The sequence below is a fragment of the Macrobrachium rosenbergii genome, chromosome 3, assembly GCF_040412425.1.
Source record: "Macrobrachium rosenbergii isolate ZJJX-2024 chromosome 3, ASM4041242v1, whole genome shotgun sequence".
NCBI classification, from domain to species: Eukaryota; Metazoa; Arthropoda; class Malacostraca; order Decapoda; family Palaemonidae; genus Macrobrachium; species Macrobrachium rosenbergii.
The window spans coordinates 73,541,646-73,569,521 of NC_089743.1; the positions used below are offsets into that span (position 1 = coordinate 73,541,646).

The window sequence follows — 27,876 nt, forward strand, 5'->3', positions numbered from 1 at the left end:
AATTGCATTCTTCTTTCTTTTTTCTTTCTTTAAATCTTCAGCTCAAAACCCTTATGGACAGAGTCAACAGACCAAACCCAAGAGGGCTCCAAAGGGAATTCAGCCTGCAGAGAGAGATACAAGTTATAGGAAAATATGAAGGAATAGAAAATGAAAATGATAAATTAATATTCAGTAGACTTCAGCAAGAATGAATTTGCTCCTCACTTAAATATGACAAATTTTTAAAGTAATTTGTATTTTTCCTAACATACAAACGTGAGATCTTTACATATGGGGATTAACTTTCAGGGCAAGCTGGAGCCGGCCGTTTAATTAAAACACAAGGTGGTTATTGGTAGTTGGCTACTGATGGTAGGAAAGGAAGCACAAGAGTTGGGTTTGCATAATACCAAAAGGCAAAACCAGACTATAGAGAGGATAAAAGAAAGTCTCAGAAGCAAATGAGCTGATAAATAACTACGCATAACACGTGCAGGAAACAATCATGCAGCAAGAGAGAGCGAAAAGTGGACAGAGTAGAACATGCTGTAAGGTTATGCTACTTCCAAACGAGCAAAATATCTCAAAAACAATAATATACATACTCGAAATGAAAATAAATAAACACGAATTAAGTCAAATGGCAGGCAGAAGAAGAGACATGTCTGTCTCAGACTGCAGCCAAAAGGAAAAGTGAATGCGTACCAACTGGATGGCAGGGCTTCCTTCCCTACCATCGGTAGCCAACTACTAATAACCACCTTGGTTTTTAGTTGAACAACCAGCTCCAGCTTGCGCTGAAAGTTAATCTCCATATGTAAAGACCGAAGGTTTGTATACATCTTGGAACAAATTTGGAAATCAAAAGATTCTACAACATTACTTGGCAAACTATACCACATTTAAGTTGCAGCCAAGATAAAACTACCGAGCAGTATTAAGCCTTATGCTAGAAAACAACACACAGTTAGCAGCAGCCTGCCTAGTGTTGCAAGCAAAAACAGCTACTCAGGGATTCAGAGCCGATGAAACACGGATTTTTGCCAACACCTTTTTATCAAAGTATCAGATAAAGATGAAAGTTGGGAGAGTATATTTTATAACCCTACCTAATTTTTGCAAGTATTATTTAGTACCTAAGTTCAATAGTTTTGATATTTACAGAGTAAAATGAAGTTGCCAATGCCAAAAATGAGAAAATCACAGACAAGGATCCTAAAACCATTTGTGATGTAAACACAATATGACATCTTGAGGCTCCGCCCATCAAGCAGGTAGGTAGTAAGTCATTAATGCTTACACAGTCTAGGCTTCAGCAAATTTGATAATGGCCAGCAGGATATGGAATTGTCCCCGTGTTGCAAGACTGCATTTGTAAGACTTGGAAGCCCTTTATATACACATCGAGAAGACCTGTGGCAAGATTTACTACAGCATGAATAGGTAATCATTTCTATAGTGGGTAACAGTTACTTGGCCACCCCAGAAGTGTGGGCAGAAGTTGTTACACAATCCAAGGCCACGAGAGACAAGGTCTACCCAATTGGTTGGAGTCGCCTCCCACCTGGGGTAACTACAAAGGTGATGATGTATCTCAGAAGTACCTTCTCAAGGTCCCTTTTTTCATTTCCTTTATGGCAATTCACCTGCTGACACAATGAGGTAGACAAAGCTCTGCCTATGTGGGGGATTTGGGGGGAAGTAAGCAGACCTTTTCTTTCCCTTGGCCTTGAGACAATCCCATCATTTTGAGGAGGAGTACAGGAAGTCTGACAATATCCATGGGAGCATGGAACCAGTCATCGTTGACATCATCGCTAGCGACGATGAGGATGGGGATGATGACCTCTGCCTCGAGAGTGATGATGGAGACATTTTGTAAATAAATTATGTAGAGTGTTAGATGTTTTATTTGTACATCTAAAACATATTTATTAAAACAATGATCATAACAATATGTTCCTCATTCAAACTGATTCCAATATAGTTTCCTTTCCATGCATATCAATATAAAGCGTGTTGGCATTTGATTGATATTAAGTAGGTAAATAATAGCTTGTCTCAAAATCTTGACTCCTACCATTACCCTTTATTTGCAGCGAGTATCGAGCATATTTTAGGGTGCTGTATGATTTAAATAAAAACAAAGAAAATAACAATGGGTTATATAACTGGAAATAAAATAATGGTGTTGACCTTACACTTAACAATTGAGGGAAATGAGGAGCAATTGTTGCTTTTCATTTGAATTCTACTTCTAGTGACCACCTGACTTGCTGCAAATAGAAGGCTATAGTATGTAACACAGGTAAACAAATGGATTGTCTTTTATTGTTCCAAAACATGTAGATCCAACAAATGAGCTATAGGCTGGTTCATTGTGTGTGGATGGATTACACCACTGAATTATTTGTAAAGTAGAAACAATACGAATATCAAGAAAATGGAAGAATTTCAAGCTAATAACTTAGTCCCAACAACTCCTCTAGAGTTGATGAAAACCCCCACAAAATAATAATAATAATAATAATAATAATAATAATAATAATAATAATAATAATTATAACAATAATAATAATATAATAATAATAATAATAAAAATACTCATAGTAGCATGAGTCTTAAAATGGAGAAGCAAATCCTGATTAAAGAGCAGGTACATAAATTTAAAGATAAATCAGTATACTAATCTATCTTTAAAATATATGTACATATACAATCAGGATTTGCTTCTCCACAATAATAGTATAATAATAATAATAATAATACAATACAATAAAATGGCAGAGCGGGTTTTTAGCCTTATTGGATGGACTGGTTGTGCATATGGGGCCGTTTCCTCTCGGCGTTGATTCATGGGAAAGGATCTACCAATTCCTCAGTCTCTACTCAGTTGTAAAATGAGTACCTATTCATGATGGGGTACGGTCCAGCTATGGGTTAAATAGCAAAACTCCTTAATGATGGAAAGAAATGAAGAATAAACACAACGATATAAATGGAACTCTGGCAACAGAGGAGCTTCATCTGGCAGTGCCAGGTATACAAAACCCAATTGATGGGGAGGATGGTCAGGTACTCGGGATGACATCCAGCAAAACTGACCACCACCATAACAGTAACCAGCAACCAGAGACTGGAGCTAAGAAGCAAAACCAGAAAAAAATCTGGAAGTGAAGAAAAATAAGGAAATATGGAGATGCTACACTCAGAAACAAACCCGACAGAAAGAGGACACAGAAGACACTGGGTCAACATCTGGAATGAGAGAAATAACACCCCTCAAACAGAACAGAGAGGCTGGCAGACCAAGTAAGGAAAGCATAAAAGAAAGATTGGCTCTCCACAACAGAAGAGAGAGGAACTGAAAGAAATAACACCCGGCAACAAAGGACAAGAAGATTTAACTAAGAAACAATGACAGAAACGACAGGAGACGATGAGCTATCAAAAAACGACACACGAGGAAACAAACGAGATATGCAAGACAGAGGTTAGGAATGGGTGGAAAAGATCAGACAATGGATGAAACTAGATACAGAAAGAAGAACAAAGATCCTCCATGAAAGCCTACAACAAAAAGAAACTAAGGGAAAAACAAGTGAATTTAATGGAAATATTGAGACTAACTCAACACTCACCCAGTATCATGAAACAAAATAACCTGGCACATGCAGGAGCAAGACTAGTAGAAGAACCCATGGGGATAAAAACACCAACACCACCATCACAACAACCCAACAGCAACCGAATAACTTAGAAACACGGCTTGGAAAAGACACCTGAAAAACAAATCATGCTATGAGATCTAACTTGAGAAACTGGAAAGAGATGGCAGAAAAGAGGCTGGAAGCATTCTGAAACCGAACAAGTAAGAGATTCTGGGAAAATATAGAGAGCAATCTGTATCACACAACAAACATGCAACATGGCTCCAGGAAATCAAGGTAGAAAGAAATGGGAGAATAAAACAAAATTCACTGAGATCATGACAGACACAGTCAGACACCAACTAGAAAATGCCCAACTGGAAAGCCCCAAGGTCCCGGCGAAGTCCATAGATACTGGCCTTCAAAAACTTTAAGGCCCTCAACCATGAATATAGAACAACCTGGCATTGTATCACAAACCACCACGCTACTTCCAAAATGGATGACCACAGGGAGAACATCCTTGAGTACAGAAAGACAAGGGACAAGGAAATAGTGAAGTAACTGCAGCCTATCACCTAACTTACCAATAATAACAGGAAGTTACTAACACCATCCCCACCAACAGAAAGACTGCAGGAGGCAAGAGTGGGGGCAAAAAAGACCAAATCTAATAGACAAAAAATGGTAAAATGAAGATGAGTATGAGAAGGAGAAACAACCATAGCATGGCATGGATTGACTACAAAGAGAAGCCTTCGACATGATCACACTTTGTAAGCTTATACGAATGCCTGAAAATATATGGGGCAGAAGCTTACAATCAGCTTCCTTAAAAATACACAATGTACCAGCTGGAATACAGTAACACATGCTCTGAGATAAGACCCAGCAGAGGGTAACATCAGGAGAGGGATCTTTCAAAGGGCAACTCACTGTCCCACTACTCGTCATAGTAGCCATGATTCCACATGTTCAAAAAGTACTGCAGAAAGATAGATACTGGGGTACCAACTCAGAGAAAGGAGGCAAAAGAATTAATCATCTTATGTTCATGGACGACATCAAGCTGCATGGTGAACATCAAAGAGAAATAGATACCTAATCCAGACTGTAAGGACTGTATCTGGGGACATCAGGATGGAGTTTGGAATAGAAAAATGTGCCTTGGTCAACATACAAAAAGGCAGGGCAACAAGGACTGAAGGGATAAAGCTACCCAACGGGAATAGCATGAGACAGGATACAAATACCTGGGAATAACAGAAGGATAGGATATAAAACACCAAGAGATGAAGGACACGATCAGGAAAGAATATATGCCGAGACTTAAGGTGATACTCAAACCAAAACTCAGCGCTGGAAATATAGCAAAAGCCTTAAACACAGGGGCAGTACTGGTAATCAGATACAGCGCAGGAGTAGTGGTGTGGACAAAGGTTGAACTCCACAGCATGGACCAGAAAACTAGAAAACACATGACAATACACAAAGCACTACACCCAAGACAGACTTTACATAACACGAAAGGAAGGGGGAGAGGGCTACTAAGCATAGAGGACTGGGTCAACATCGAGAGCAGAACACCGGGGGAATCTGAAAGCCAGTGAAGATGAATGGCTAAGGAGTGCATGGGAAGAAGGACTGATAAAAGTATACGAAGACCCAGAAATATACAGAGACAGGAGAATGAAAAAACAGAACAGAGGAATGGCACAACAAACCAATGCATGGACAGTACATGAGACAGACAAAAGAGACGGCAGTGATGAAACATGGCAATGGCGCTACAGAGGGAGAACTCAAGAAGGAAACAGAAGGAATGCTAACAACAGCACATGATCGAGCCCTAGGAACAGATATGTCCAAGAACAATAGATGGAAATAACATCTCACCCATATGCCAGGAAGTGGAATATGAAAAACGAGACCGCAAACACACGCGCAACTAGCGAATGTCCGGTAAACTTACAGAGAGTACAAAGAGGCATAATTCAATGCAAAAGCCCTCCACTGAAGCCTGTGCAAGAAACACAAGCTAGCTTGCAGTAATAAATTAGTACAAACACCAACCTGAGTGAGTGATAGAAAACAATCAGGCAATGATCCTCTGGGACTATGGTATCAGAACAGATGGGTGTCACGTGCCCATAGACCAGACGTGACACTGATTGACAAAATCAAGGCAGCAGTATCACTCACTGATTCATAATATCATAAGACACCAGAGTAGATGAAAAAAGAAAAAATTTATAATTATCAAGACCTGAAAATCGAAATAAGAAGGATATGGAATATGTCAGTGGAAATTGTACCCATAATCATAGGAACACTAGGCATGATCCCAAGAACCCTGAGAAGGAATCTGGAAAAACTAGATGCTGAAGTAGCTCCAGGACTCATGCAGAAAAGTGTGCTACTAGAAACAGCACACATAGTGAGAAAAGTGATGGACTCCTAAGGAGGAAGGATGCAACCCAGAACCCCACACTATAAAAACCACCCAGTCGAATAGGATGACTGATAGACCAAAAAATAAGTAAGTAAATAAATAAATAAATAAATAATAACAATAATAATAATTTTATTGAGAATGATAATGCAATCATGGGGACGATGACAAATCCTTTCTCGCCACAGTGAAGAGACACTTCCCCCATATGTAAACTTCTCTTCATTGTGGGTGGTGCCTCATGACGTCATAGGTTAACGTCACTGCTGTACTGTGTTCAAAACCCTTACCTGTGATTTTGATGGCTCTGGAATAGGAAACACTCTTTTACTCTGATAAGTACCAGAACTATTGAACTTAGGTACTAAATAATACTTGCAAAAATAGGTAGGTTTATAAAATATACACTTGCCAACTTTCACCTTTATCCTATGCTTTAATAAAAAGGTGTTACTGAAAAACCGTTTCATTGGCTCTGAATCCCTTAATAGGCCAGGTAAAGATGAGAGCAAAGGATGTTTGTCATTGTAATACATTTTATGTAACAAACAAGAACTCACTTTACCTCTATGTCACAAGTCAACATTAAGAGTCGACAAAATAAACTTGGCTGATGACATAACTCTATACAAACTTGGCTGATGAAATAACTCTATACAAGAGTTTGAGATGAAAATAACCACAAAAAGACCACACTGGAGAACAGTACTCTAAACAAGGAAGAAGAAAAGAATTGAAACACTTACATATAACAGATTTATCCTGAAACATTCGTAAACATTTCCACAAGATACCAACTTTTTAAAGCACAGAAGCAGCAATATTACATATGCTTCTCCTAAAGCACAGAAGCAGCAATATTACATATGCTTCTCCTAAAATCTTAAACAGAGTCATTGACGTTTAAAACTATATCATTTACATGTAAATCAAGATGAAAAGGCAAAAGTAGTCAGGATCGACTATCATACTTTGAGTTTTAGAAGGGTTCAGCTTTATGCCGTAAAGCCTACTTCACTCATAAATACATGCTAGATCTCTATTCAAGGATTCTGTAACCGCAGACCTAAGGCACGGGAAAGGAACAAATTGCTCTCCAGACCTTGCCATATGTCACTAGTATAGATCATAAACAGCAAATGAACACCTGAAATGACAATACAAAAGCTACTTACTGGCCATCAACACAACCCTTTAGATCTGCCAATTAAAAATTAAATTGAAATATTAATAAAAGATCCACCAATTCCAAATAATCTTAGCTAGTAGATGAGTGCTTCATGATTCACACAGTCAAAGGCTGCACCAAAATCTAGACCAACCATGTGTGCCTCTGAACTCTAAACAAGAGCACTGCAAAACATGATATTGACAAGAGTGCAACACAAGTACCAAGGCCTTTATAAAACCCTAACTGTAATACTCATAGCAGGTTATCATTTTGACAAACCTGCAAAGACGCTTAGAGAGCAGCTTCTCAAAACCTTAGATAAAACAGGGGTAATTTAAACCAGCCTATATTCAGAAGGGCATGAGGACAGACTTAGTCCCTTGGGTAATGCAGCAATGTTCCTCCCTCCAAACAGAAGGGAAACTTGCAAGTCCAACTAACCTGAAAATAATAATACTGTAGTAATAATCTTAGGAGAAATGAAATCAGCAATCTTGTTTCGTCCTCAAAGAGTTACCCTTCCATGGTCTACCAGAGTTCCATGGTGACCAAACTAATATCAAAGAATTCTCTTTTAGCTGGTCTCGTGGCCAGGTATTGTGTCATAGTGGTAAACACTGTAACACATGATGGAGTAGGTAATGGACTCAAAGATAAGGCAGCAATTTCCCCAATCTTTACAGCGAGGTCTGTATACCCAGGTTCTTTCATCACCAAAACCTGCTTAGAAGAAGTGATTAATGCATATGCGCAGTCCACCATATTGTCAACAACAGACCCATGCAGAGACCAAGAAGCATTACTCTTCGTTGGTCAACACAGTAAGGTTTTGTATTACCAGCACTCCGAAAAATTGGACTTTTTCTCTGATTTCATTAGTGAGGGTCATGGAAACATCTACAATAGCAAGATAAGCGCTTAATTCTTTAAGTTCCAGTAAAAGTTTTACTTTTAAACTTTTGGAATTGATAATTAATTTGTGTGTGAAAGCCGGAACCCGGCGTTTCTTGCCGACACATGGTAGGTGCTTACTCATTGTTGATTGCTAGTTTCGTAAAGCACAAATTGTTTTAAAGAATTTGTCATTCTAATAAAATGTTTTAACTAAAAGAAATGTTCCACAGCTTATCTTTAATATAGTAAATCCTTTCAGATTATATAATAATCTAGGCAGTAAGTGAGAGTAATTTAGACCAAATTAACAGCGGATGTTGTCTGTAGCCTATAAACTATGACTGCATATCCTTAAGTGGCCTAACTTAGAACAAGGACCCTAGGATCAGATAATAACACTATCTGGGCAAAATAAATTGGTGGCCTAGCTATAAGGCTACACATTAGTAAAATTTTTTCCTTTTATATAAGCCTGCACGCTTAAGCATGATCTAAGTAATCCATGACTAGGCAGTGCCTTATATTAGGTTGTGATAACTTTTTACGAAACATCCCAGACTGGACTAAATCATTAGCCTAAACCAAGTAACCTAGGACTAGATGAAATAGTAATCTGTGCTCCATGAGATGGTACCCTAGCTTTAAGGCTACATACTAAGGTAGTATGTTTTATGTAACCCATACCCTTAAGTGTGAGATTAAATAATCTGGATTAGAGTAGTAGCCTAGATTAGAGTAGTGATAGCCTAGCTATGGGTTACACATTGGTAGTTACTGTTTTAAATAGTAGACCAAATAGCCTAGGATTGGATATAAACAACAACCTGGGTTAGACTATAAGGTTACACATTAGTAAGTTTCTGTTTTTATATAGCATATATATTTAAGCGTGATCTAAAATAATCTGGATTAGGCAATGCCCTATACTAAACTAAGAAAGAACATTTTAGGAAAATGACATTTTTATAATAAAATAAAGTTTTATATATCCTTCATCCCCCAGTACCAAGCCAGCCATGGAGAACGGACCTAATGCACTGCAGTTTTCATTTGTGTCTCCAAATCGCGTAAGAAATGAGAGGCAAAAACAGATCTACACTTCCAATACGTAGTTTGAAGTATAGTGGAGAGTGGCAGATTGCGTTTAAATGCCAGCGAAGTGGCAGTTGCCCGTACTTCGTGAGCTTTACCTTTCAATGAGGGTTAAGCCTCTTCCTGAATACCACTGTGGGATTCAAGGATTACTTCTCTAAGAAAGAACAGTGCATTCTTGGGCATAGAACAAGATGGGTTCTTTACAGAACACCAGAAGTTACAAGCAGGACCTCTGATGTTCTTAATTCTTTCAAGGTAACACCTTAGAGCTCTGAACGGACAGAGAACTTTCTCCTGGTCTGTTGGGCCAAGGATACTTGTTAAGTTCTTGACTGAGAATGAATGGGGCCAGGGATTGGATGGGGTTTCATTCTTTGTTTGTCCAAGGCTTGCAAATTCACTTTGTTTGTCCAAGGCTTGCAAATTCACTAACTCTTTTGGCTGTGGCCCAGGCCACTAAAAAGAGGGTCCTCCTCATCAAGTCTCTCAGAGATGATGCGTGAAGAGGCCCAAAGGGAGGGCCTGAGAGCCAATGAAGTACAACTTCCAAGTTCCAAGGTACAGAAGTCGGTTTGTCTTCTTTCGAAGTATCAAAAGATTTAATTAAATCACTAATATCATGACTTGCTGTGAGATCCAGTCCTCTGTGCCTAAAAACCAGATTAATCATGGCTCTATAACCCTTAATAGTTTAAGTCACTAGTCCTCGTGAAGACTTCAGGAAAGTTAAAAAGTTGGCTATTTGCGCTAGGGTGGTTTCAGAAGAGGAGATATCGTCTTTGACACCAGCTGTGGAAAATTGACCACTTAGCCTGGTAGACGTTGGAGGAGGATTGCCACCTACAGTTGGCAATAGCTTTTGCAGCTGCCTTTGAAAATCCTTTCACTCTGACAAGCCTCCTGACAGTCTGAAGCCTGTCAGAGCGAGAGTGGACAAACCTTGATGAAAGCAGAGGAAGTGAGGTTGCCTGAGAAGATTTCGACGATGTGGTCCACCAATGTTCTGAGAAGGTCCAGGAGCCATTCCCTCTGTGGCCAAAACAGGGTAACGAGCGTCATCGAAGACTTGCTGTGAAACTGAAACTTGTTGATGACTTCCTTCACCATGTTGAATGGGGGGAAAGTGTACATGCCCAGGCTGGACCAGTCCTGGAGCATTGTATCTGTTGCCCAAGCCAGAGGGTCCAGGACTGGCGAGCAATATAGGGGAAGGCAGTGATTTTTCGCCATCGCAAACAGGTCTATCGACGGCTTTCCCCACCGTTTCCACAGGTCAGTGCAAACCTGCAGTTTCAGTATCCATTCTGTCAGTAGGACCTGTTTGCGATCACTCATCTCGTCTGCAAGAACGCTCATTTTGTCTTGAAGCGGGTGACGATCCGGGTGTGGTTGTTCTGGGCCCAGATAAGGAGATCTTTGGCCACTTGGCAAAGAGAGAACGAGTGCGTGCCTCCCCGATTCTTGATGCAGGCTAGCATGTTGTCAGAGTTGATCGTGACCGTTTTGTTGTATGTCACTGAAGAAAAATGTCAGAGGGCCAGGTGTAGAGTACTGCTTTCAGTTCCTTCACACTGCTGTGGAGCTTCCTTTCTTCTTGCGACCACATCCCTGCAACTTCCGAATCCTGCACATGAGCCCCCATCCCAGATCTGAAACGTCTGAAAATAAGGTTAGGCTTGGGTTCAACAGGTGTAACAATTTCCCGACTGATAACCTCCCTTCTCTGAGCCAACACCAGAGGTCCTCCTTGATCTTGGGAGTGATGGGGAAGACAAATGAGTCTGGGAGCATCTTCCTGTGCCAGCTGGCCTTTAGGAAGAACTGAAGGGGTCTTGTGTGAAGTCTCCCTAAAGGCATGAACTTCTCTATGGAAGAGAGGGTGCCCAGGAGGCTCATCCACTCTTTGGTTGAGCAGAAAGGGAGAACGAGGAATTACTGAACCATCTGAAGGCAGGACTGAATTCTTTTCTGTGACGGAAAAGCCCAAAAACTCAGTCAATCATCATCCCTAAATAGATGATCAACTCTGTCGGGACTAACTGCGATTCGGGAAGGTTGATTAAAATGCCCAGATCCTGGGTGAGGAGGAGTGTCTTCTGTAAGTCCTCTGTCGAGATAAAAGCATATGATGATACCCATCAGATGTAGCCACTTCGCTAATGGGGCAAGACCCTGGTGAAGACCTGTGGGGCTGTGGAGAGGCCGAAGCAGAGGGCCTGGAATTGGTAGACCCTGCCCTGGAATATGAACCTTAAGTACATCCTGGATTCTGGGTGGACTGGAATGTGAAAGTATGCATCCTCCATGTCTATTGTCACCATCCAATCCACTTGATGGATGGAGGCAGTACTGACTGATTGGTTTCCATCCTGACTTTTGTTGTTTTGACGAAGAAATTTACGGTGCTTACATCCAGGACAGGTCTCCAACCTCCCGATGACTCGGGTACGACAAAAAGGTGGTTGTAAAACCCTTCGAATTTACCTCTTCCACAACCTCTATAGCCCCTTTTCTGAGCAGAGAGGTCACCTCCTCTGATAGGGCCAAAAACCTCTGTGAGCCTATAGAGTAGGCTGTCAAGTTGAAGGGAGCTGACGCCAATGGGGGTTCTGCGTTGAACAGGATGGAATACCCCTTCCTTAGGACTTCTATTACCCAATGGTTCAGCCTTCTTTGCTTCCCATTTCCTGCAAAAATGAAGAACTCTAGCTAGCTCTCACTGGAACACGGAGGACTGGATCCTCACTTGCTAGAAGAGTCTGGTAGAGGATTTCTTGATTGGGTGCACTGAACAGAGCTTGGTGTGTGGACAGGACTGATATCCCAACCTGTTCTTCTTGGAGGGACAACCTCGCCAGAACCCAGAAAACCATCCTCGACTACTCGGATCTACAGTGAGCCAATCCAAGAACCGAGCCCGAGATGTAGATCCTTGTAGCAGAACTCCGATACGAAACAAAACTTGTCGGAGTCCTCTCTATCAGACTCGCATCCCCCTGGCAGCAACCGAAAGGGTTTGAGGGGAGGGGAGAAAAAGCACTCTTACCTGTCCTGCTAGAAGAACCAGCAGGAGAGGCCGACCATAGGCAATCATCAACCAGAGGTGATGATGGCAGCACGGAGAAAGAAGAGCGCTAATGCCTCGGTGAAGCGCTAACCTGAAGAGAGCTAAAGTTCACTCGAGTTGAGTCTCCTGAAGGAAGGAGAACCTCGACAGCATTCAGTTCGCCAAACCAAGCAAGCCGAGCCAATCATATAAACACAATCAGGGGCCGGGCGAGCAAGACGATCAGAGTGAGCCAAGCGAGCTGAGCCAGTCTCGGAACACGATCAGGGGCTGGGCGAGCAGGCCGAGCTGAGTGAGCCGAGCCAATCTAATCCAACCAATCCATTAAATCACGATCGGTGGCTGACCGAGCAAGCAGGGCTGAGTAGAAGCAAGCCAGGAAAGCTTGGCCATGAACTAGCACTGTCCTCAAGACATGCTTTAATCTCCTTCGAGGCCGAAGCCCCTCGAGAAGGTTTAAAGGGGATTCTTGTCTGCTAACCCGAGTGTTCAAACCCAAGGGTCCAAGACACGAGTTTCAGGACTGACCGAGCACTCAAAATGAAGCAAATAGGCAGTGTCAAAACATCTGAATGTTTTGACACCTTCTCTTGTCCTGTACCTAAACCAGACTGGAGAGCAAACTCCCTAGTACTGGTTTGGGAAGTGCCCAAGATTCCGCAGAATCCCAGACACTCGACAAATTGCTAGTCGAGCGCTAGCGATCCCAAGGAGTCTGAGCACTTGGCAAGACTCCCAAATCTTTTAAGGACAATCATCGGGAGTAAGCTCCTCTTGGCTTCCGAAGAAATCCGAGGAGGGACAGGTACAGAGAATCAGTCTTAGACGCAGACTTCTAAGAACTGGAATCGAGAGCGCGGCATCAAAAGGTTGCACGCTCGAGGCCCCCAAGACACAACACCCCCAATGGGGAATGCAAATCAGTTCCCGACCCCAAGGGCTGGGAAGAGCCAAACGAGAGAACATACTGCCTCTCCGAAGAGAGGTAGTCCCCTCATAAGTCCCGCAGGACCTCTGAAGGGAACCTCCTCCTTGCCTCTCCAGGTGTTCGAACCCTCGGGACCGAGACATCTGGCTGGGAACCTGACTGAGCACTGTTTCGAGCACTGTTTTGGAACTGACCGAGCTCTCAAAATCAGTACAGGCAGGAAGAACCAAGGCACTTGCATGTCTTGGCTCTTTCTATCACCTGTGCCAGAACTGAGATGGTGAGAGGTCTCTCCGACATTGGTTTGGGATGCACAAGACTCCGAAGGTTCTCAAGACACCTGGCTGGGAACCTGACTGAGCACTGTTTTGGAACTGACCGAGCTCCCAAAATCAGTACTGGCAGGAAGAACCAAGACACTTGCATGTCTTGGCTCTTTCTCTCACCTGTGCCTGAACCGAGATGGTGAGAGGTCTCTCCGACATTGGTTTGGGATGCACGAGACTCCGAAGATTCTCGAGCACTAGGAGTGAATCAACAAAGTTGAGCATCCAACACTGTACCAGTCTAAAAGCAGAACTCCTAGAATGATGACGGGAGCGCAAAAGAAGTCTGCGCACCCGCAACTCCTGAAATGCAAGACCCTGGGTTAAGGAAGAGTTGATGAGAGATCTCACTGCCTCCCCGTGAAGGAAGGGAGCCCCTTAGAAGCCCCATGGCAGGACTTCTCAGGGGAGGGAGAGGCAGCCTTCATCTTCTTTGGTCACTGTTTTGAAAATTGTTTCAGAACAAGCCTCAGAAGAAGAAGGGGAGAAGGCAGCAGAAGACGAAGTCCAAGATCAAGCTGAAGACAAATACATCTCACAAGACTTCTTCCTCAATCTCTTCTTCAACATCTTCCACAGGATGGTGGTCAAGAAACACAGGAACCACCGGGGCAATTAAATCAGGAAGCGCAACAGGAGCAGCCCAGGCGAGAGGAACACCAGGAGAAGCAACAGGAGTGACCAGGGCAGCTGAGGCAGGAGGCTCAACAGAAGTGGCCCGGCCAGCAGGAGCTTCATGAACATTAGCAGCGGCAACAGAGACAACCAGGCAGTTAGGGCAGGAGGCACAGCAGAAGCTGCCCAGTGACTGGTCACCAGGGCAACAGCAGCAATCAAGACAGAGAACAGCAGGAGCAGACGGGACCACAGATACACGGAAATCGTAGACACCAACGTGGAGCTAAGCCATCGCCACCAAGGCACTGTGGTCATTCCCGAAGTAACCACTGTATGAGTGTCACCAGTGAACTCCTCAAGGCTAAGATACCCAACGGAGAGATATCCAGCCATCTACTGCTGTGCCTACAATGCTCACTGTTAACCTGAAGAAAAAGGCAAAGATGATTAGTAGAGGGAGACTCCTCTCACTCCGAGGGGAACTGCCCTACGAAGCAAGAGGAGGCCCCTGAGAAGAGGTTGCCCGACTGCCCATCCCCTCCCCCCAACCAATCTTTGCCCAACAAGCGAGCGAAGCGGGCGAAGGAGAAATCTCTCCTGAAGGAGAGACAGCAAGAAGGGAAAGCCTACCGGGATAGAGAGAGAAATGAGGACGAAGGGGTGGCTACCAAGGACGCCGTTGGAAGCGAAAAATTTCTGACGACACCAGGCAACCTTCCTCCGAAGTTTCCTCCCAGCAAACTCGTCCACAGTGAGGCGGCAAAGAGCAAAACTAAGCACAAGTCAGAATAGGGACACAGTCACACCCCTGGCCACCGACCCCAAGACACACATGCTGGGGGATGGCAGCCCTACGCAAGGCTATCAAAAACTGTGGGTTGGTATATTAACAAACATCAAACACAAACAATATATAACACAAAAAGATAAAAAAAAAAGATCCCACCGGGAAAAAAGAGCTTAACGACAGTCAAGCAAAGAGCTCCGAAAACATGTCTGCAACGCTTGACAGCCAACAGCAAACTGCATGTTTACATCCGGGCAGGCGGGTATTCCTGCCACCAGATGGTAGTTACTGTACTGCCTAACCACCTTGTTCAAGAGTTTAATGGCCGTTTCCAGCTTCGCTGTAAGTAATTCTAATTTAAAGACCAACGGTTTGAATACTGTGTAGGAACAAACTAGGAGTTGTATTTGCATATATCATAACCAGTTATAATCATATATCAGCAATATCAACAATGTGCTAAAATGTAAAAGTCAAACAGCAGGCAGAGAGGAGAAGAGCGTTCATCACCTTGTTTAAAGTTAAACGGCCATTTCCAGCTGTGCTGAAAGTAATTCCTTTGTAAAGGACCGATGGTTTGTGTACCGTGTAGTAGGAACAAATAATCCTAATACATGTAGCTGATAAACAGATGTATGTTAAGTTGGGGTCTGGTAAGCTGAGGTGTTATTATATTGCCTTTTGTGTGGGAGACTTACTTCTTTCATGGAAGGGCATCTCTCAGTTGTCTGGCAAGCTGAATCTTCACCTGGTAATGTCATGTTCCCATTCAAGATAGTGAGCAGAGGAGCACTGATTCTTGTAACCTCCTATTCGGTCTGGCACAGGGACGCCAGAGTGACAGGGCCCTGAGCCCAAGCGAGATGTTTCTGGAATCTTGCTCATATTAGAAAATCTCAAAAAACCAAGTGTGACTCCTAAGAGGGATGACATAGGTGGGAAGACAGCTAAATTCTGGCCAATAAAATTAATGGGTTCATGTTATACCTCTGGAGCATCCCGCCCCCCACATTTAATGGGAGTGGAAAACATCAAATCTTATGAGTTGAAGCTCTACAATTGGTTGCTCTAGTGTGTAACTTACCTGCATCTGTGCCCAATCCGGCAGGTATTCAGTTTAAGTTGCTGGTATGTAGAATCAAGAAACCTGGAAGAAGAGAGAAGTTAGTCACTCTACCATTCAACCCAAGCCTTACGTAAAATTTTACTTTAATCTTTACTGCATTCCTGAGTGGAAAATATGATTTTCTATCTTTGTAGGTGCGCTTTGAATGTTTCTGAGGTTCATTTTGTTAGCAACTGAGTGCTTTTAGAGATACAGTATGGGACAACCCCCTTATATCCTACAATTTGTGAAACAGTGGGAAAGCAGGGTTTTTGGGAGGGGGAAACACATAATGATTGAAATACAAGAATGGACGTAACATAACCTGACCTAGGAGGCTAGGTGCTTACCTAGCTGGGGAGCCTTGAGCCCCTGGACCCCCCCAACATAAATTAACTTAGGGCATCAGGGCCTTTGTCTCCCTGGACCCCTCACGTAACCTAACCTAGGGGGCTGGGTCCTTGCCTAGCTAAGGGTGATTTGCTCCCCTAGACCCCTATTTAACCTAACCCAGGGTGTTGGGGCCTAACCTAGCCAGAAGGGATTTGTCACTCACTTGTTCCAGAAACAAAACTCAGAGCAATAGAAACAAAAAAAAAAATGACAAAGGACATGACTTGTATGCCTGTACCAGACAAAGAATGACTAGAAACTGAAGCTGGTTTTTAAAGCAACAACTGAATTTCAAAATCCCACCTAATTTGCAACACTTACAACATAGGAACAACTCAAGTGTCAGCATTTCCAATGCACACACATTTACTGGTGAAAATACCAGAAGACATTCCAGATAGGGTAAACTCTCACTAATTCGTATGCACTTTTCAAGGGTTTTTCTTTTTTGTTCACTACAGATTCTAACTTTACCATCAAAATGATATTTTTATGAGAAAATAAAGCTTTATATATACTTACCCAGTAATTACATTGCTATAGCTTCTACTCGCATGGCAGCTTGAATTTCAAAATTTGCGGTACCACTTCTTCATATGGCCAGAAGGGTGCTATTAAGGTCATTTTGACATTCAAGGAGCAAGCTTGTTCAGTACTTTATCAAAAAAGGAGGTAAACTTCTTCATATGGCCAGAAGGGGTGTCTGTTGCCCAAGATGAGGGTCAGGAAAAGGGGAGCAATAAAGTGAAAGATGGTGGTTCTTGGAAGTCGCAAAGAGTTCCAGGAATGGTGTCCCCAACGCTTCCACATGTCATTGCAAATCTGATGGTCCAGGGTTCATTCCGTTGGGACAATTTGTCGTTTTCGGCTCAACTTGTCTGCCAAGAAATTCATTTTGCCTTGTATGAATTGAGTGACCAGTTTCGTCCTGTTCTGGTCTGTCCAAATCAGGAGTGACCTCGCTGTCTCACACAGGGAGGAGGAGTGAGTTCCCCCTTGTCGATTGATGCACACTGGGGCAGTGGTGTTGTCCGAGTGTACTGTTACAACTTTGTTGCAGACTCCTTCCTCAAAGTGTAACAGTTCCAAATGAATTGCTTTCAGTTTCTTGTTGATTTGAAGAAGTCTCTCTTCTAGAGACCAAGATCCTGAAATTTTTTTGTCTCTTAAATTGGCTCTCCGACCCATGTCCCACACATTGGAGAAGAAGTCTAGGTCTGGGTTCAATGGGAGAAGAAACTTGCCTTCTGCATACCTGTCTGCAGACTGCCACCTGGCAGATCCTCTTTGATCTCTTCTGTTACTGGAAAGATGTACGTGTCTGGGCAAATTTTTCGGTCCCAGTTGATTTTGAGAAAAAATTGTAGGATTCTCATGCGTAACCTCCCCAACCTGATGAATGGTTCTACTGACGACAGAGAGCCCAGCAGGCTCATCCAATCTTTGGCTGAACAGGTCTGGATTGAAAGAAAGTGGTTGACTATTTTCAGGTAGGACTCTATTCTCCTGCTGGACAGAAAAGCCTGAAAATTCTGAGAGTCCATCTGAATCCCCAAATACACAATCTGAGAGGGAATCAGCTGGGATTTTGGTAGATTTATCAGTAAGTCTAGTTCTTGAGTTACATGCAGGGTCCACAAAAGGTCCTCCATGCATTGACCTTTTGTGGGTGAACGAATTAGCCAATCGTCCAGATAAAGAAGAATGTTGACTTCTACTAGATGAAGCCACTTGGCCAGCGGGAGAGAACTCTGGTGAAGGCTTGTGGGGCCATCGAAAGAATGAAGCACAGGGCTCAGAACTGGAATACTTCGTTCTTGAACCCTGGAATACTTTGTTCATGAAAACGAACCAAAGATCATTTCTTGATGACGGGTGAATGGGGATATGAAAGTAAGCATCTTGCATGTCTAGGGAGATCATCCAATCTCCCTGACGAATGGATGAAAGAACAGAGCAATCCATTTCCATTTTGAATCTTGTCTTTTTGGCAAAGAGATTCAGCGCATTTACGTCGAGGACCAGTCTCCATCCCCCTGTTGACTTGGGGACTACAAACAACCAACTGTAAAAGCCCATCGAACTGACATCCTCGCCTATTTCTATCAACCCTTCTTTGAGAAGCAATGAAACCTCCTCCGAGAGGGCCAAAAACTTCTCTGAAACAGCCAAGTAGGCCATTAATGCAACCAGTGTGTTGACTAATGGTGGCCTCTCTTGGAAGAGGACTGAGTATTCCTCCTTCAAGACTTCTATTATCCTGGGCTCTGCCCCTCGTGCACTCCATTTCTCCCAAAAGAGAAGGAATCTGGCACCCACAGGTGCATGGAGGACTGTTTCCTCACTTCTCAGCTGCAGGTTTTGAAGAGGACTTCTTAACTGTTCAGGAGGAGAAGGGAACAGTGGCCCAAGATCTAGAGACTGATCGCTGTCGACCTCCTCGAAAGGGCTGCCTCTTAAGAGGTGAGGCTGATTTGGCACTGAAGGAAGACAAATTGGCGCGAAGTTCTCTGAGAAACCAGGGCAATTGCAACTTGAAGAGGAAGACCCTTGCTGCTTCCGAGTTGTGAAACTCCTGTACCTCTCTCCCTGGAGGGAGACCTTGACAGGTCCCAAAAAACCCTCCTTGGCTACCTGGTTGTACTATGAGACAATCGGGAGACTGACACTGAAAGCATGCCAGGCAGCTGAACTCCGAAGAAAGACAAATTTATCGGAGCTCTCTCTGTCTGTCTCAAGCCTCTCGGAACAACTGAGAGGAAAAGAGAACAGGTGAGGAGCCAGAGTACCCCTACCTGTCTTGCCAGTAAGACCAGCAGGAGAGGTGGATCATGTGCGATAATCAAGCAAAAGAGATTACTGCCATACAAGAGAAGAAGAGCGCTTGTGCTGTGGCAAAGCACTTTCCTGGGAAGAGCAGAAAGTTCCCTCAAACAGTGCCGAGAACCCGATTCAGAAAAATCGAGCGGGGGCTGAGCTGAGCTGCACCGAACTGAGCCGATCACGCAAACGCGATCCCTGGGTGGTAAGCGGTAGACTGGGAGGCAAGCGGGGCGAGCCAGTCTCGTGAACACGACCAGGGACTGGGAGGCAAGCAAGCCGAGCCGATTGCGAGAATGCAATCGGAACTGGACAGGGCGGAACTCATCTGCCATGAACTAGCACTAATTTCCCAAACTCTAAACTCCTTCGAGGCCGAGGCCCCTCTAGAAGATTGTTTAAATGGGAATTCTGTGACTGCTATCCTGCATCTCGAACCCTGCGGTTCAAGACACAAGGATGAAACCCGGCCAAGCAACCAAAGCAGCTGACGGGCAGTATCAAGACACCCAGGTCTCGGCACTTTCTCTCGTCCTGTGCCTCTCACCAGGAGAGCGCTCATGATTCACAAAATTCAAGTGACCTACGAGACTCTCCAAGATCAGGAGTGGCTGCTTTCGGTTTCCTAAGAAATCGAAAAGAGCCAGGCACAGAACCAGTCTTAGACGCAGACTTCTAAGGGCCCCCCGAAATGTGAGACCGCAGAGGAGAATGCGAACAGAGCCAACGAGAGAAACTTGGTTCCCAGAAGAGAGGCAGTCCTGCAGGACTCCTGAAGGGAACCTCTTCCTGCTTCTTCTCGTGTTCAAACTGATAGAATCGAGACATCAGGCTGGGAACCCGACCAAGCACTGGTAAGTACTCAGGGAGCGCTTGTAGTGCTGGAAAGAAGAGCTGAGACACCTGGGTGCCTCGGCCCTTTCTCTCGCGCTGCTCCCGAACTGGGTCCGGGAGAGTACTCTCCAGACCAGATCGGGATACCCGATATTCCACAGAATCTCGAGCACTTGGAGCGGCTCGTGAATGAGCAACCGAAGCAGCACCTGTCTTAGACGCAGAACCACTGGGACTGGGAACGGGAGCGCAAACTTAGGTCTGTGTGCCTGTGGCTCCCGAAACACAAAACCCAGGGGTATGCGAATTGGTTCCAACACCCGAAGGTTGGGAAGAGCCAATAAGAGACCCACTGCCTCCTCGGAAGGAGGCAGTCCCTAGGTATCAAGGGACTTCAAGGGGGAAGAAGCAGCCTTCCTCTCCTTCAGCCGACAGAGGTCTATCCGGTTCCCCGGGACCACATCACACCTCGGGAGAGGAAGGGAAGAGGCAGCAGAAGACAAAATCGAAGTTAAGCTGAAGAAGATGGTGGCTACCTCCCACAGGGTGACCTCCTTCACCTTCACTCCAACATCTTCTACAGGATGGTGGACACAAAACACTGTAACCTCCAGGCCAGCTAGGCAGGATCACAACAGAAGCGGCCCAGGACACAACCACCAGGAGAAGCAGCAGGCACGATCAGGACAGCCGATGCAGGAGCTACAGAAGCGGTTTGGAAGGCAGGAGCTGCAGTAACAGCCACGAATGTCACCTGAACATCACCAACAGTGACAGGAACGATCAGGACGGCTGCAGTAGGAGACCAGGAAGAGCCACCCAGAGATTTGTCGCCGAGTCAACAGGAGCAATAACACAGGAAACACAGCAGGAGCAGACAGTGTATGACAATCATCAAGATCGAATCGCAACGGATCGTGATGTTTTATTGTCAACAAGTATTGCCAATTTGGCAAACACATTTAGCATTGTATGTTTAGGCACCATAAAATACTCACATGTATTATCATTGCCAGGAGCAGTAAGGAATCTGTAATCTTAGTGTATATATACATACTACATTCAATATCATCTCTGCTGCTACATAATTAATATCATTGTTAGGATATTAGTAACTGTATCTGGCTACAGTGGTAGAGGAATAGAAGAAGACTAACAACACATGCCGACACAGCTCCTCTCTGTATCCTCTTGTATCGTTAATTCTGTTCGAGAATACATTACCATTTTAAAAGAACCTACGGTATTCATTCAGTACCTTATACTGGGACTTACACCCAAGATTATGGGAAAGTGGTAAAAAACTCAAAAGAAAAGTTTTAAAGGAAACCCGCCATCAGCTCAGTGTTTCAAGCGAAGTGAACTGTAAACTTTTGTCATTTTCAAAGTGATACTGACTTTGCAGTTACTACGCAGTGGGGTGTATAAGTGCAGTGTGGTGCATAAAGTGTAGTGTGGCAGTGTTGCGGTGTGTATTACGTTTAGGGACTTTATTCATCATTTAATGAGCACCGGCCCCTTTTTCATGTCCGTTCTGCTTCCTAATACATCCCGGCTCAAACACGTCATCGGGTAACTGATAACACTGTCACACGGCGTGCAGACGCACGCGCGGTGACTCTGCGGGAGTGGCAGTCATTTCTCCAGCCTTCCTCCTCCACTCCATTGACGTCATCTCCTTCACTGTTACGTCATCACTGATGACACACATTTTACGATTGGCAGCAAAAACAAGAATAAAAAGATACTACAGGGATTTCTACGCCTCCTGAGGATATCGGAGCTACAAGCATGGATTCTTCTATCAACCCCTCTACCTCTTCAGCCTCAACCAATGATGTTTTAATGCAATTGTTGCAACAACAACTAACTGCAACAGCAACTCATGCAGCAACAACAGCATTTTATGCAACAACATCAACAAATGGCTCAAATTTTGGCTAATATACAGCAGGGTATTCACACAAGTCCCACAACTCTCACTACAAGTGCACCAAAAGCCCAGGTTAAACTTACCTGAGAGCTAAAACTGGATGTTTCACTAGAGGAGCTCAAGAATGGAAGTTAAAATGGAGCGATTATACAGCCACCCTTATTGATTTTCATACATTGCCTCAACAAAGCAGTTTGCTTCTTTGAGACTTTGCTTTAGAAGATGAAGTTTTGCGTGTCTTAGATCACACGTTGGGAGTGAAACCTGATTCGACTCTACCTGTGGACGACATTATCAACAAAATTATAACCCACATCAAGGAACAGAGGAATGAATCTCTTAGAAGATTGGAAATTCACAAATGCAGGGCAAAGCCTGGGAGACCTTCGACAACTTTTGGGTAAGATTGAAGCAAATCGCTGATGATATTGACTTGTGTAAAGGAAGCAATTGTGTTGATAATCAGCTGAAACATATGTACTTGTCGGGTTTAACGGATAATGAAACAGTGCAGCATTTATTAGAATGAAAGCCAATACACCATTATCTGACTTCTGACTGTTGTTCGTTCTCGTGAAAAGCACAAAGGACTTCAAGCGCCATACAAGTGGAGTATCAACCAGCTAAAGGCACAATGAATGCAATTTCAACATACAAGAAGAGTATGAAGAAACAAAATCATCGAAACAAGCAAGAAGCCTCATCAAATAAGCAACCCCAGAAGAAGCATTGCAGAAGAAAACAAACACGGGCCATTCTTGTTATTGGTGCGCGGGTGATTGTCACCCTAGAAACAAGTACCCAGCAAAGGACGCAAAGTGCACAACATGCAACAAAAAGGACATTTCGCAAAGATCTGCTTTAAGTCCCAAAAAAGCAATTCAAGAGGACATCCATCTAACCAAAAGGGCAATCAAAATCAAGGATCATATCAAGTTTAAAATCCGAGGCTAATGTCAGAGCCATCAGTGCTGGAAAAATAGGACCACCTTGTCCTGTGATTCCACACAAATAGTATTCAGGAACAAGCAAGGACTGTTAGATATAATTCCAGACACAGGATCAGACACAACTGTTATAGGTGAACAACACTTACAAAGCTTGGGAATTCAACTAAAAGATTTGGACTCGTCTGATCCCCTGAGACTACGAAACCCTGACGACAGCGATTTCAACGGTAACGTCCTGGGATCTGTGCAAGCTACCATGACGTATGGGAATGAGAGCATGACTGGATGGATAAATGTTACGTCCAATCTCTCCCGACCTCTATTATCATGGTCTCACGCTCAAGCCCTTCGGATTGTACCACAGGAATTTCCTCAACAAATACCGAAGAAAAGTGAACAAGGTCAAATAAAGCATGTATCTCAAAACAACTCCCTGCCGCAGCCGTCCTCATCTTCCGGATCACCGTCAAGAAAGTCTTCAGCAGACATCAAGAGTGAACTTCTTCAGCAATTTCCCGATGTGTTAGTAACAAGGATGACCTTAAGAATGGCATCATACTTAAAAAATGTTTGGTTCGCCTGAAAATACATCTCAGGGAAAAGCATAAAACCATTTGCCATTCATACCGCAAGACAAGTGCCATACTCTTGGCAAGAAGACGTCAGAACAACTAGAAGCACTGGTCACTCAAGGTATTACAGCACCAGCAGGAGATCAGCCATCTGTATGGTGCCATTCTATGGTTGCAGTTCCCAAACCAAAGGAGGTGTGGGATCACCGTGGACATGACAAAACTTAATACTCAAGTGGATCGTCAACCACCCCTCACTGCGCCACAGGAAGCCATGCGACGATCGATCGAAAAAAATATTTTTACAACATTTGGCGACTTTTCATGGCTGCTGGCAAATACCACTGGCGGAAGAAGACCGTCATCTTACAACATTCATCTCCCACTAGGACGCTTCACATTTTGTCGAGGACCAATGGGGGCTTTGCTCAACTGGTGATGAATATAACCCGTTGAGTGACGACTTTGTCAGGAATACCTAACCTCGCTAAAGTTGTCCGATGATCTCATCATATGGGATGGCGACCTGGAAAGTCATTGCCAATGTATCAAAGACGCTTTTGAACCGATGTCGTGCTCATGGAATAACTTTGAATGCTGAGAAAATGTGCATTGCTTCTCCCAGTGTATCATTTGCGGATATACCATTTCTGAGACAGGTATAGCAGCTAACAAAGATAAAATAAAGCAATCACTGAGTTCCCTACACCAACTAATATCACAGACTTAAGGTCATTCATGGGACTCGTAAATCAATTGTGAATTCACTCCAGACATCGCTTCAACCGCTGCGGTTCTTTGACCACTTATGAGCACAAAGAATTCATTTATATGGACATCAGATCATAACAAGCAGCTTTTCTGAAGACGAAGAAAAGCACTTGCAGAACCCCCATATTGGCGCATTTCACCATACTCTACCAACGGTGCTACAGGCAGACGCATCAAGACTCAACGGTATTGGTTACGCCCTCTTACAAGAACATGCAGGTGTATGGCGTTTGGTCCAATGTGGATCACGTTTTGTGGCAGATGTGGAAAGCAGGTACAGTACAATCGAATTGGAAATGCTTGCAGTAGTGTGGGCCATGAAGAAATGCAAATATCTCCTAGGTCTAGCACAATTTAGTCACATAACTGACCATAAACCACTGATTCCACTACTAAACTCATATACTTTGGACTGTATAAAAAATCCAAGATTATAGAGACTACGAGAGAAAATTTCAGGATTCGTCTTCACTAGTACATGGCGCAAGGGCAAAGACCTCTGCATACCAGATGCTCTTTCACGTGCCCCAGTGGACACACCTACAGAAGACCCACGTGAACCTTGGAAATGAGACAAGTATGTGCATCAGAAGTGCCGTGTCATGCAGCATCGCCACTATAAGAAACCTCCTATCTCTGCAGGACCAGTAACAACTACTCAAGACACTTCATCTAGTGACCCCATCCTGGAAGAAATCGCGTTGCAGCACTCACCGACAAAACCTACAAACAGATCATCGAACAAAGTGATAACAGGATTTCCCCTCGACAAAGGCACTTCCAGAAGATCTGTTACCTTACTGGAAAGTACGTGACCAATTATCTTTAGATGGGAACCTCATATTATATGGTGCAAGAATCCCTGTGCAACAAACCCGGCGGACGACAGGTTTTGACGAGACTTCACGACAGTCATCGCGGTACTGAAGCAACCAAACGATGAGCAAGACAAACCGTATGGTGGCCAGAGTATCAATAATGACATCTCTAATGTAGTTCGCACATGTGAGGCATGTCAGGTCATGCTACCCAAGTCAACAAAAGAACCATACCTCATCAATACTGACACCCCCTCCAGACCGTTTGAGTCCGTGTCTGCAGATTTCTTCAGTGTTGCTGGTAGGAACCACTTGTCTATGTTGACAGATACTCCAGGATGGCCAGCAGTCGGTCATTGTGGAAATGATACTACAACATCCAAAACTATTCAACTTTTCAGGACTTTCTTCAGGGATTTGGGTGTACCCATCAGACTTAGAATGGACAGAGGACCCCAATTCACAAGCCATGATCCATGATTTTCTGAAAGCTGGGGAGTTCACCATGACTATCCACCACATTACCCACAGTCAAATGGATACGCCAGAATCTGCTGTGGCGATCAAACACCTCATAACGAAAGTCTCAAGTAATGGAGATATCAAGAACTGCGAAGCATTTGATCGTCAGTTACTAGAACTAAGAAACACCCTAAACCTGATGGTGGGAGCCTTTGCAAATCCTATCGGAAAACCCCATCGTTCATGGTGCCTGCACATGCAAAATCTTTTGCACCTGAATGGCAGAAGAGAACCATTGATTGTGATCAACGAGCAGCAGAACAATTCAAGAATTCTGTTGACAGATACAACAAACATGCCAAACCTCTACCCTATTGCTATCGGACAACCATTAGAATCCAAGACCCTATTTCAAAACGTTGGGACAAAGTTGGTACAGTTATGGGTAAAGGAAGGAATCAGACTACCTGATAAAAACGGCAGCACGAGGAATTACTCTGAACGCAACCGCCCAGATTTCTACGTGCCATCCCTACACTTGCCATACAGCATCAGGATGACAGTCCCCTTCAATCCTCTCAGCATCAGCACAGTCAACAAAACTATCCATCAACAAGTGCCGGCGATCACAAAGACTGGCTCATCGTCCGCAAAACCTTTATGAGCGCCAAAGGAAGCGAGTGTATGACAATCATCAGATCGAATCGCAACGGATCGTGATGTTTTATTATCAACTAAGTATTGCCAATTTGGCAACACATTTAGCATTGTATGTTTAGGCACATGTAAAAATACTCACGTATTATCATTGCCAGGAGCAGTAGGAATCTGTAATCTTAGTGTATATATACATACTACATTCAATATCATCTCTGCTGCCATAATTAATATCATTGTTAGGATATTAGTAACTGTATCTGGCTACAGTGGTAGAGGAATAGAAGAAGAATAACAACACACGCCGACACAGCTCCTCTCTGTATCCTTTTGTATACGTTAATTCTGTTCGAGAATACATTACCATTTTAAAAGAACCTACCGGTATTCATTCAGTACCTTATACTGGGACTTACACCCAAAGAAGAGACTGGACCACAGATATGCCAGAGGCAGTGCCACAGCATACATGAAGGCCAGCAATGACAGCGATCGATCCACATCGGCGGGAACAGAGTCAGAATGATCCTGATGCGGATCTATGCCATTCCAACCAGGTACTGTGGTTGATCTGAAGCAAACACTGTATGAACACCAGGACTCCTTCAGGCAAAGATATCCCAACTGAGATATCCAGCCAACTAATGCTGTGCCTACGATGCTCACTGTCAACCTGAGAGAAAAAGCAAAGGTGGTTAGTAGAGGGAGACTCCTCTTGCTCCGAGGGGAACTGCCCTATGAACAGAGAGGGGGCCTGAAGAGGTCGCCCGACTGCCTGTGCCTCCCCTTCGCGGTCTTCGCCCAGCGAGCAAGCGAAGAGGGCAAAGGAGAGAGAGATCTCTCCCAAAGGAGAGATAAAAGAAGAACCTACAGGGAGAGAGAAGGAAGGAGGGGAGGCCACCAAGGGCGCAGTGGAAGCGAAACTTACCAACGACGCCCACAACCCCCCCCAACAACTCTCCATAGCACAGGCAGCGACAACAACACTCAGCACAGGAGCAAACTTGTTACGTCCCGATCAATGAAGGGAAGTGAATATATTACGTCCCAGTCTAATATATCTGAACGTACAGGGAACGCTTTCATTACCTACATAAAGGGCTACTGGAAGAGAAGTACAGTATTACCATTCGGTTATACCTCTCTAAATATACCCTTGGCCATCAAACCCAAGACACAGATGCAGGGGAACGACAGCCTAGGCAAGGCTATCACAAATCGTGGGTTTGTATATTAATAAATATCAAACACGCATACTCTATACATAAAAATACAGAAAGATCCCACCGGGATAATAGAGCTAAACGACAGTCACCCAAAGAGATCCGAAAACATGTCTGCAACACATGACACCCGAAAGCAAACTGGAATGTTTTCACCTGGACAGGCAAGTATTCCTGCCTACCTGATGGTAGTTACTGCCTAACCAACTTGTTCAAGAGTTTAACGGCTGTGTCCAGCTTCGCCATAAGTTATTCCTAATGTAATGGACCGATGGCTTGCATATCGTGCCGGAACAAACCCAGTCTTATGCTGAGTACCCTAGGCAAGATACTTTTTGTCTATGAAGAGTTTGGATGACTATATAACC

At 43.9% G+C, this 27,876-nt stretch overlaps 1 long non-coding RNA gene across 1 annotated transcript in view; it reads right to left on the bottom strand.

Annotated features, from left to right (window-relative positions):
• The window catches only part of LOC136825785 (uncharacterized), a 50,277-nt gene that overhangs the window by 19,562 nt on the left and 2,839 nt on the right, over nucleotides 1-27,876 (bottom strand). Inside the window, exon 2 of the long non-coding RNA XR_010849456.1 lies at nucleotides 16,055-16,117. This is a non-coding gene — a long non-coding RNA (uncharacterized lncRNA). The remainder of the gene's footprint in view (nucleotides 1-16,054; nucleotides 16,118-27,876) is intronic.